The sequence below is a fragment of the Syngnathus leptorhynchus genome, unplaced genomic scaffold, assembly GCF_054491065.1.
Source record: "Syngnathus leptorhynchus isolate UIUO unplaced genomic scaffold, UIUO_Slep HiC_scaffold_60, whole genome shotgun sequence".
NCBI lineage: Eukaryota > Metazoa > Chordata > Actinopteri > Syngnathiformes > Syngnathidae > Syngnathus > Syngnathus leptorhynchus.
The window spans coordinates 336,142-347,500 of record NW_028232027.1 but is presented as its reverse complement, the minus strand read 5'-3'; positions in this window follow the sequence as shown (position 1 = coordinate 347,500).

The following is an 11,359-nucleotide window of genomic DNA, read 5'->3' as shown; positions in this document are numbered from 1 at the left end:
GCACCAGAGCTCCATAGCTCCATAGCACCAGAGCTCCATAGCTCCATAGCACCAGAGCTCCATAGCTCCATAGCTCCAGGGCTCCATAGCTCCAGGGCTCCATAGCTCCATAGCTCCAGGGCTCCATAGCTCCATACCTCCAGAGCTCCATAGCTCCAGCCTGGGTGGCTGGTGGCTCCATAGCTCCATACTTCCATAGCTCCAGTCAGAGAGTTGGCGAAAATTGCACTAAGTGCGAAAGCCCATTCATTTACAACGGCGTGTCCGCCAGGCGGCGACATTTCCCCGTTACCGGTGGCTGCGCGGCGGGTGAGTGACAGAGCTTATCCGAGCGGCTGGAACTCTGCGCCGGCGTGGTCGAGCGTGAGGCCCCGGCCCTTTGGCTGCCTGGTACCTAAAACACTTCCATTGATCCAGCCACGGAGGGTGCTGGCTGGTGGCTCCATAGCTCCATAGCTCCATAGCACCAGAGCTCCATAGCTCCATAGCACCAGAGCTCCATAGCTCCATAGCACCAGAGCTCCATAGCTCCATAGCACCAGAGCTCCATAGCTCCATAGCACCAGAGCTCCATACCTCCATAGCTCCATACCTCCAGAGCTCCATAGCTCCATAGCACCAGAGCTCCATAGCTCCATAGCACCAGAGCTCCATAGCTCCATAGCACCAGAGCTCCATAGCTCCATAGCACCAGAGCTCCATAGCTCCATAGCACCAGAGCTCCATAGCTCCATAGCACCAGAGCTCCATAGCTCCATAGCACCAGAGCTCCATAGCTCCATAGCACCAGAGCTCCATAGCTCCATAGCACCAGAGCTCCATAGCTCCATAGCACCAGAGCTCCATAGCTCCATAGCACCAGAGCTCCATAGCTCCATAGCACCAGAGCTCCATAGCTCCATAGCACCAGAGCTCCATAGCTCCATAGCTCCAGCCTGGGTGGCTGGTGGCTCCATAGCTCCATACTTCCATAGCTCCAGTCAGAGAGTGTGCTAAAATTGCACTAAGTGCGAAAGCCCATTCATTTACAACGGCGTGTCCACAAGGCGGCGACATTTCCCCGTTACCGGTGGCTGCGCGGCGGGTGAGTGACAGAGCTTATCCGAGCGGCTGGAACTCTGCGCCGGCGTGGTCGAGCGTGAGGCCTCGGCCCTTTGGCTGCCTGGTACCTAAAACACTTCCATTGATCCAGCCACGGAGGGTGCTGGCTGGTGGCTCCATAGCTCCATAGCTCCATACCTCCAGAGCTCCAGAGCTCCATAGCACCAGAGCTCCATAGCTCCATAGCACCAGAGCTCCATAGCACCAGAGCTCCATAGCTCCATAGCACCAGAGCTCCATAGCTCCATAGCACCAGAGCTCCATAGCTCCATAGCACCAGAGCTCCATAGCTCCATAGCTCCATAGCACCAGAGCTCCATAGCTCCATAGCACCAGAGCTCCATAGCTCCATAGCACCAGAGCTCCATAGCTCCATAGCACCAGAGCTCCATAGCTCCATAGCACCAGAGCTCCATAGCTCCATAGCACCAGAGCTCCATAGCTCCATAGCTCCAGGGCTCCATAGCTCCATAGCTCCAGGGCTCCATAGCTCCAGGGCTCCAGGGCTCCATAGCTCCATAGCTCCATAGCTCCATAGCTCCATACTTCCATAGCACCAGAGCTCCATACCTCCAGAGCTCCATAGCTCCAGCCTGGGTGGCTGGTGGCTCCATAGCTCCATACTTCCATAGCTCCAGTCAGAGAGTTGGCGAAAATTGCACTAAGTGCGAAAGCCCATTCATTTACAACGGCGTGTCCGCCAGGCGGCGACATTTCCCCGTTACCGGTGGCTGCGCGGCGGGTGAGTGACAGAGCTTATCCGAGCGGCTGGAACTCTGCGCCGGCGTGGTCGAGCGTGAGGCCTCGGTAGTTGAGGTACCAGGGGTGGGCCGGGGAGCTCCAGGCGGGGCTTGTGAGAGAGTGAAGCCGAGCGGCTGGAACTCTGGGCCGGCCTGGTCGAGCGGCTGGCCTCGGTAGTTGAGGTACCAGGGGTGGGCCGGGGAGCTCCAGGCGGGTCTTGTGAGAGAGTGAAGCCGAGCGGCTGAGAGAATGGTAGGTGGCCCTTATGACAAAGTTTGATGGAGTAGTGATTTATGACCTTAATAAAAAAGTATTAAATTTTTTTTTTTTTTTTTTTTTTTTTTTTTAAAAAAAAGAGTTATTGAGGTCATAGAGTTTATAGAGGTCATAGGGAGGTCATAGGTTATAGGGTTAGGTTGTTATTTATTTAAATGTTGAATTGTGGGTTAGGGTTAGGGTTTGAGTTTGGTATGAATGTGTATGTGGCTGTGTGGTGGGTGTGTGTGGTTGAAAGTCAAAAATGTTATGAGCTGCTGCTTCCTCCCTCGTCCTGTAGGGGGTGTTTAAGTGTTTCATTCACTTTCATCCTGAGATAGGAGTGGTAAGGTGTGTAAGTTTATTTATCTCAGGATGAGTGTAAATCTTGTTTTGTTTTGTTTTTTGGATGGGGGTAAGTCTGAACATGTGTGTTATATCATCTGTAAAACTTGTTTTGTTTATTTTTTGGTGGTGGGAATATGTCTGTACATGTTTAGGGTCTTAAGATTGTTGGGAGTGTCTGACCTTCTCACCTTGCGCGGCTCTTTACCGCGTGTGTCTGTATCTGGGTTGTATGTGTGTGTATGTGGCTGAGTTAAATTATTTGATGGTGGGAATATGTCTGTACATGTTTTGGATCTTAAGATTGTTGGGGGGTGTATGACCCTGCCGCGTGTGAGATTTTTTTTTTTTTTTATGACCTCGCCGCGTGTATCTGTGGGATGTGTGTGTGTGTGTGGATGTCTGTGTGGGCCCCATGCGTTTTTTTTTATGACCTAGCCGCGTGTATCTGTATCTGTGGGATGTGTGTGTGTGTGTGGATGTTTGTGTGGGCCCCATGCGTTTTATGAAACATATATATATTTTTGGTGGTATGTTTCAGTTTAAAAAAGCTTTTAATAATAGTATGAGGTGAAAAAATGAATCTTACCTTCCGAGGGATGAAATTAGCTGGTCCTCAGTCCAATTTTGTGTATGGAGGAGAAAATGGAGTTTAAAAATGGGGTGGGGGTACGATGAGGGGTCTTCAGGTCAGAATGTTCTTTAGGGCGGGAAAGTATCTGGATATATAGATGTGCAAGTGTTTAAACAGTCAGAAAAGGCCTTTACAAAGCTCAAACCACCTCAAGTCGGTCTCTACGCTCTGCGGATCTTTTAAAAGCAATGGTGAAAGGTAGGTTGTTTTTTTTTCCTAAAAATAAACTTTTCTGTTATAATGCGATTGTATTTATGACGTATGTTTTTTTTTGTACATAGATATTATCGTCTATGCGGACGTCCACAATGCTCGTGAGTTTTATTATGTGTTTACATTATTCTGTTATTTTCTCCATCAGAAATGTGATGTTATTGTTTTTCTCAACAAAAAAAGCGCGGTTAAATGATGACTTCAGTGGAGTCTACTTAACGCAGACGGATTACGGTGAATCACACATTCATTTATGTTAGTTAATATTAATACGTTGATCTTAAAATGTTTAACTTATGTATGTATGTTAGATCTGGTAGGTGCAGCGGAGCAAGACATCCAGAAAAACGGTCTGGGTGACACAGGTCGCGAAGGTTACAAAGAGCCTGCTTCAAACGTGTCGGATGTGTTGGGAGAATCGTCTGACGAGGGCTCAGCTCCGCATCTTTTAAGAGCATTTGAAGACCGACAGAATCGGCTCTTTGCTCAAAAAGCGGATGACGTGTCAGCGGGTCACGTGACGGACGCAGAGCTTGCGAATATTAAGTACGAGGAGTTGAACCAAACTCGCGAATCGTTAAAAGAAATTGAAGGTATGTCGAATTTTGTTTTATATGTATATATATATATATATATATATTATTTTTTCTATCATATATTTATGTTATAACATTGTTTCTTCTGTATACTTCAGGCGCTATTGACAGCCAACCACAGGCTGCTCAACCTTCGAGGCGTCAGATGACTCGGAGTAGGAGGGGTCGAAGAAGGAGCAGGCTCACACACAACCCCCACCCATCCTTCCGTGTGAGAGAGAGGCGTCTGAAAGATTCAAGGTCTCATGCGTGTGACGGTGAATGTATTTACAGACAGCAACTTCGCTCTTGTCTCAAAGTAATACAGACATTGACATCTGCAATTGAAACATCGATAGTTTAAAATAAAAAGGCAATGTCTGACCCTAAACTCACGCCAACTGAGGCAGACGTCATAACAAGCATTGTTGAAATAGATTTTGAAACCGATGAAACAAATCATGAATCAGGTACAAGGCAGAGATTTTGTGATACCCCTGAACTAGATCAACAAATCTTGACAATTAACAACGATATTGAAATGTTATCGGATGGTGCGTATAGGAGTCAAATATCAGAATTAACATCACACCTGCTATCTGCTCTAGAGGGTGTAAATGCGGTGGTATCGGGTGAGCAGAGTGCCCTCAGCCCCGATGTGCCTAATCATTTACAAAGTGTGGTAGAGGGTCTTAATAATCAAAGTGTCAACGAAGGTAGCCAAAGTCCTACACACATTTCTTCACAATTGTTAAACTTGATAACTGAATTAAATAACCACACGTATGAGAGTGTACGTTGTCTCAGTCCTAACATACCGGCTCAACTGATTGACATTATCAACGAGTTAAATGTACAGCCGCCTGACCCGACTCACGATAATCAGTCTGTGTTGAATGATGAAATAATTGATGACATGTGCGTTGAACCCTTGGCGTGTATTGATGGTAGCGACATAGCGCCGTGCCTACAAACTCGCCAACAGCCTAACAACTGCGCTGTAATAATTGATCATCAAATTGGGGGCGACATAGCGCCGTCTCAACATACGGCGTTTCAGCAACCTGACGCTACCTCTCAGCCGCTGAGTCGTGTTCAACCCGCAGGCTCGGAACCTGTCGCTACCTCTCAGCCTCTAAGCCGTGTTCAACAAGGTGGCTCGGCTGTAGTTAACAGACCCCATTTCAATAATGTTGAAGTGCGGAGACGTATAAATCCCCCCATGCAATCGGGTAGCAGGGATTTTGCTTCTTTTTACATGCATATCGAAAATAACATCGAAGGTGTTTTGGAGGAGGTAGATGACATTGCACAAACGGGGGATGCAATTCAGATTGAGATTGTGGGGGGTGGTGACGAAAGAGCACATACCTACCAGCAAATGACTGATATAGACTCTATGAGGGAGCATGTACAAAGTATGCTAGAGCGTTTAGCACAGTCTAACACAGAACTTATGCTCGATGAAGGTTTAGAATTAGTGGTACAAATATTCAAGCCTTTGCGTGGAGGTATGCGTCGCAAACTGATACAATCCACTAATGTAGAAATATTAAAGAGAAAAAAACGACATTTGTACATGACTCTTAACAAAGACAACAATCTATGCTTTGCTCTCGCGTTAGCACATCTGCTAAACAGCTCGCTAACAACAAAGCAGGCCACACAGCAGGCTCGGCTCTTACAAGAGAGTGTAGGTTTGAACTGTCACACAGCTGTAAGTCTGGCTGATGTACACAAATTCGAGAAAGCCCTCAAAAGAAAGATAGTTGTAATGTACAGAAAAGCCGACTGCCGTCCTATGACTTTTTTTGAGACTCGCTACCCCAAATCAGCCGATGATATTTTGTTTATCCTTTTACTAGAGAATCATTTCTACGGCGTTAAATCCATTGAGGGGTTTGTAGGTCATACATATTTCTGTAGACACTGCTTCAAAGGTCACGAGAATTGGGAGCAGCATCGGTGCCCGGGGCACTGTCACGTGTGTCTTGATGCGAGATGTAAACAGCTACCCTTTAAACGTGTAATCTGTCCTGATTGTAATAAGACTTGTTATAATGACGAGTGTTTTATCAAACATAAAGAGCCGCGCAAGGCGAGAAGGTCAGACATCCTCAAAACTAACTGTGACACATATAAAAAATGCATGCAATGCGGCTTGCAATATTATGTGAAACCAGGTGCTAGTCGTGTCAAGCATCATTGCCTCGCTAAAAAATGTGCGGTGTGCGGTGACGAGTTGAGGGGAGATACAATGCTTGATCCTCATCTGTGTTACATCCAACCTCTAAAAGCACAGCCTCCTTGTAGAAATGTAATATACTACGATTTTGAAACCTATGTAGATGAAGACGGGTCACTCAAACCCTTTCTTGTTTGTTGTAAATCGAATAGTATGGAGAAGCATTGGTTTGGTACCGATTGTGTCGACGGTTTTGTTAGTTTTTTCAGAAACCCTCGTTTCAAAGGTTCGACTTTTGTAGCACATAATGCTAGAGGTTTTGATTCCTACATTTTACTCAACAGAATGATCGATCTGGGTGTCAAATTTGACATTATAATGCAAGGGAGTAAGGTTCTCTCTTTTGTGGATGTTGATTTCAAATCGCGATACATAGACTCGCTCTCATTTCTGACCATGGCGCTAAGTGCGATCCCAAAGGCCCTAGGGTTTGAAGACAAATCAAAGGGGTACTTTCCACACAAATTCAGCTCGTTGGCTCATCTGAATTATGTAGGGTCTTATCCCGAGCCTTCGTCTTACGATGTTGAACGCCTGGCCCCCTCAGAGCGTGCAAAGTTCTACGAATGGTATGACAAAAACAGTATGGGGTCGTTTGATTTTGCCCAGCAGGCTGTAGCCTACTGTAAGAATGACGTGAACTTGTTATTCCAGGGTGGTGAGACATTTAGGGGGGAGTTTTTCGAAGCTACAGGTTGTGACCCCTTCAACGCTGTGACAATCGCCTCAGCCTGCATGAGTGTGTTCCGCACAAGATTCCTGAAGCCTCAAACACTGGCCATTACACCTGCAGACAACTACACGAACCAATATAAAGCTTTCTCGCAAGACGCTATCCAATATTTGCTGTGGGTCATGCACAGTCAAAATGTTCACATCAGACACGCTTTAAACGGCGGGGAAGTCAAAATAGACAACTTCTTTGTAGACGGTTATAGAGAGGTTGGAGGTGTGCGTATAGTGTATGAATATTTTGGATGCTATCACCACGGTTGTTCAGAATGCTTCGATCTTGCTAAAATATGTCCGACGACAAAACGCCCCTTTCAGGAAAGGTTCGATGCCACCCAAAAGAAAATTCGAGAACTACGTCTTAAACCGAATTTGCAACTTGTAATTATGTGGGAGCACGAATGGTTGCGAATGAAAAAGTTAGACGCGGCGACGGGCGAATTCATCAAAAAAGCTAAATTCCCATCACCGCTAAAGCCTAGACAAGCTTTGTTCGGGGGGCGGACAAACGCGTTTGTTTTAAGATATACCCCAAAACCTAACGAACGTGTGCTTTATGTTGATGTCACGTCGCTGTATCCATTTATCAATAGCACCTGTCTCTACCCCATTGATCATCCTGAAATCTTCCACAATGACTTCAAGGACCCCAGGATGTATTTCGGCTTCATCAGCGCTACAGTTAACCCACCGAGGGGGTTATATTTTCCTGTTTTGCCCTACAAATCACCTAAAGGTAAACTGCTATTCACATTATGTCGCACCTGTGGCGATGCCAACAATCAAAATACAGCCTGTGCGCACACTGATGAGCAAAGGTCATTAACGGGTGTCTGGACAACCCCTGAATTCGCCAAGGCTCTCGACCTCGGTTACACCGTTGTGAATATTTCCGAGGTATGGCATTACAGTCGAAAGAGTGACGCCATTTTTACCGACTATATGAGGACTTTTTTGAAAGGTAAACAGGAATCTTCAGGGTACCCCGCACATGTCATCAATCAGGCTGATAGAAACCAGTATATCGAGGATTATAAGACGCATCAAAATATTCAACTAGATCCTTCCAAAATTAGAGTGAATCCTGGAAAAAGGCAAGTTTCAAAACTATGTCTGAACAATCTCTGGGGTAAGTTGGCGCAGCGTGAGAACATGCCAAGCACAAAGATTGTGACAAAAACTAAGGATTTTCTCGAACTGCTTTTTTCAGGTCTGTATGACGTGACATTTATCCACTTTCTCAACAAAAAACGAGCGATGGTGCAGTATTGTTTTCGAACAAACACTGAGAAACCATTGACGAAAACTACAAATGTGGCTGCGGCGTGTTTTACAACGGCGTACGCTCGTTTGAAAATGTACGGCTATTTGGAAATGCTACAGAACCGGGTTTTGTACACTGATACGGACAGTATTATCTATACAGCTTTGCCCGGTGAAAGCGTTCTCCCTCTGGGAGACTATCTGGGTGATTTGACAGACGAGCTTTCCAACGACAGCATTGTAGATTTTGTCTCCGCAGGCCCCAAGACCTACGCATACAAACTGAGAAACAGTGGACGTGTCGTGATGAAGGTCAAAGGTATCACCCAAACACATGAAAGCGGGCAAAACATCAATTTCGATAGCATGCTTGATCTGGTTCAGGGGTACATCAACAGCCAAGGCGCGTGCTCGGACGTGCTCTCTACCCCGCAACACGTCATTGTACGTGATAAAAAAGGCTTCCGATTAAAGAATGCCTCATTCAATAAGAGACTGAGGGTCGTGTACGATAAGAGACGTCTAGTCGGGCGAGGTCAGACGTTGCCTTTTGGGTTTTAACATTTTTTTGTTTTCCATGTGTAAAAATGTCTTTGAACCAAATTGAATTTGATCCTAGATTAGAACTACCTTTCGCCTGTATAATTAGTGGCCCTAGTGGATGTGGCAAGACTTTTCTGGTGAAAAATGTTTTAGAACACACAGATCATGTCATGAGACAAAAGCCTCATAATATTGTATGGGTTTATACTTCGGCCCAACCTTTGTATGATGAAGTCAAAAGTATGAATAAAAATATTGTATTTATCAAAGGATTGCCTGAATCTTTTGACGATGAAAAGTTGTTCCCCCCGCAGCAAAACCATCTGCTGATATTGGACGATGTCATCTTTCAAGCCTCAGACAATCAGGAAGTGGTTCGAATTTTTACACAATATAGGCATCATATGAATCTAAGCGTCATCATGTTAACGCAGAACATCTTCCACCAGGGTAAATTTAGCCGTACTATAAGCCTAAACAGTAATTATCTAGTTTTGTTCAAAAATCCACGCGATAAATTGCAGGTAACTGTTCTGGCTAATCAAATCTGCCCCAACAACCGGAAGTTCTTTCTGGAATGTTTTGAAGATGCGACGAGGGATCCGTACGGCTATTTACTGGTTGATTTGACGCCTACGTGTCCAGAACAATACAGACTGCGCACAGGCATACTACACAATCAATGGCCTACTGTTTATATTCCTAGGCAATAAAAACAATGTCTAAACTGTTAAAAAGAAATGCGGCGTTACTTAAGACTCTCTTTACCTGCAAGCCGGGCGAACGCAAACATTTACTCCTCAGAGCTCCTGCCAGTTTACTAAAAGCGCTATGTGAGATTGCTTTAAATCTCCTAAAAGGCCACATACCTCTAAATTCGAAACAATACAAAAAACTTAAAAAACAAAAAAGGAATATTCGATTTCTAGCCGATAAAAAAAATACTTTAAAGAAGAAAAGAGCTGTATTGGTTCAAAAAGGTGGTTTCATTTTCCCGTTGCTGGCTGCTTTTGCTCCTGTACTCGGAAGCGTCATCGGAGGCCTCATAAATAAATAAATAAAAAAAAAATGAGTTTGAAAACGGCGAATAAATTGTACCTCGTCTCCCCATACCAACTAGACAGGATGACTCGAGCGCAGCCAAACATCCTCGATACAGCTGAACGGGATTTAGATCGGCAGATGAAACAGGTGTTGGAAAATAAAAATTTAAATCAATACGAAAAAATCAAAATGTATCAAAGCCTAATGCAACGTTACAGAGGATTATTAAAACAAAAGAATGAGGAGAGTGCCCCCATCACACTGAACGTATCGCAAGATCAGATAGAACGCGCCACCCCTTCCAATCAGAACAACAACGCCACGGAGCTGACGGAGATGGAGACGAGAGAACAGGTGCACGAGGACCCGCCGGGGATGAAAACTACGCAACAGGTGCAAACGGAGGAATGGACAGGGATTCTCGACGCTATAGGATCACGACATCATCGAAACGCCGCATACGTGTTGAGAAAATTAGCATCGAACGATATAGGATGGACGCCTCGGGGCGAATTTATATTTAATGGAAATCTTATCAGAGGATCTCATATGACCGATTTGATAAAAAAGCTCGTCGTGAGCGGTAAGAAAGTAGGCGGTCCTCCTATAGGCTGGAGTGAATTTTTGGAAACATTAACCCGTCTTAATTTACCGGAATCAAGCATTTCCAACCCTTTGGCACGTTCTGACTTTAAACGTTTAAAATACGCTAGAGCTGAAGATGAAGACGTTTCCCAAGCTAAAAATGCAAACGCAAAAAACATTAAGAAAAAAAAAAAAAGAAAGCAAGCCGCAATGGCTCAAAAATGGGTTAGTTATTAAATATGAGAAATTTGATGTATGGTGAAATAAAAAAAACGTATATTGTATATGTTAGCATAAAAACACACTTGACTCTGTAACTCTCTTTTTAAAGATGTTTTATTGAATAAAAAGAGTTTTATAAAAAACATTAACGTGACTACGTACAATGACATTTTTTAAACTTATGCAAAGAACACGATGTCTGACCCCCGCACACTCGCCGAGCCCCACGTGATTTTCGAACAAAGGAGGTAACCATTGCATCATTGTGTAGGGGGTCTGTCGTGTAGCTATCCAAAACATCCAGATAAGTTAACCCGCATCTTCGTTGACTTAAATAATAAACACAGTGATGACCGCAGGTGCTCGTCAGTTCGTGTTGTAGTTGAATGTTATGGTAAATTATACGGTTAGAATGTTTTTTCAGAAAATCCAATATACTCTTAGGGTAAAATATATGGTCGGGTTCTAAACCAAAAGGGTCAAAGAATGTGGCCGAACCGTCTTTTTCTAACGTTAACCCCAGCCAGTGTTCCCCCGGCAGATGCCTCGGGTGCGTGTTTACAATGTAGTGTCTGGGGGGTGTGTCTGTGACGTCATGCAACTCGTCTGCTGCAAAAACGCCTCCAAAGAGAGGCCCATGTTGACGCCTCATGAAACTGGTCAATTCACGCCCGTTCATCTTAATATTAATAATAATCCATCAGCACCTCTCTCTTGGCGTTGATTTCGATAATTGAATCATAAGCGGCGTAAACAATTAAAGTTGTTGTGTGCGGAAGCGGATTACGAAATCGTAGATCCAGTCTGAGCACGCCGTTGTTTACTGGGGCAATGGCTCCTGAATCATCTCCGGGGTTCAGA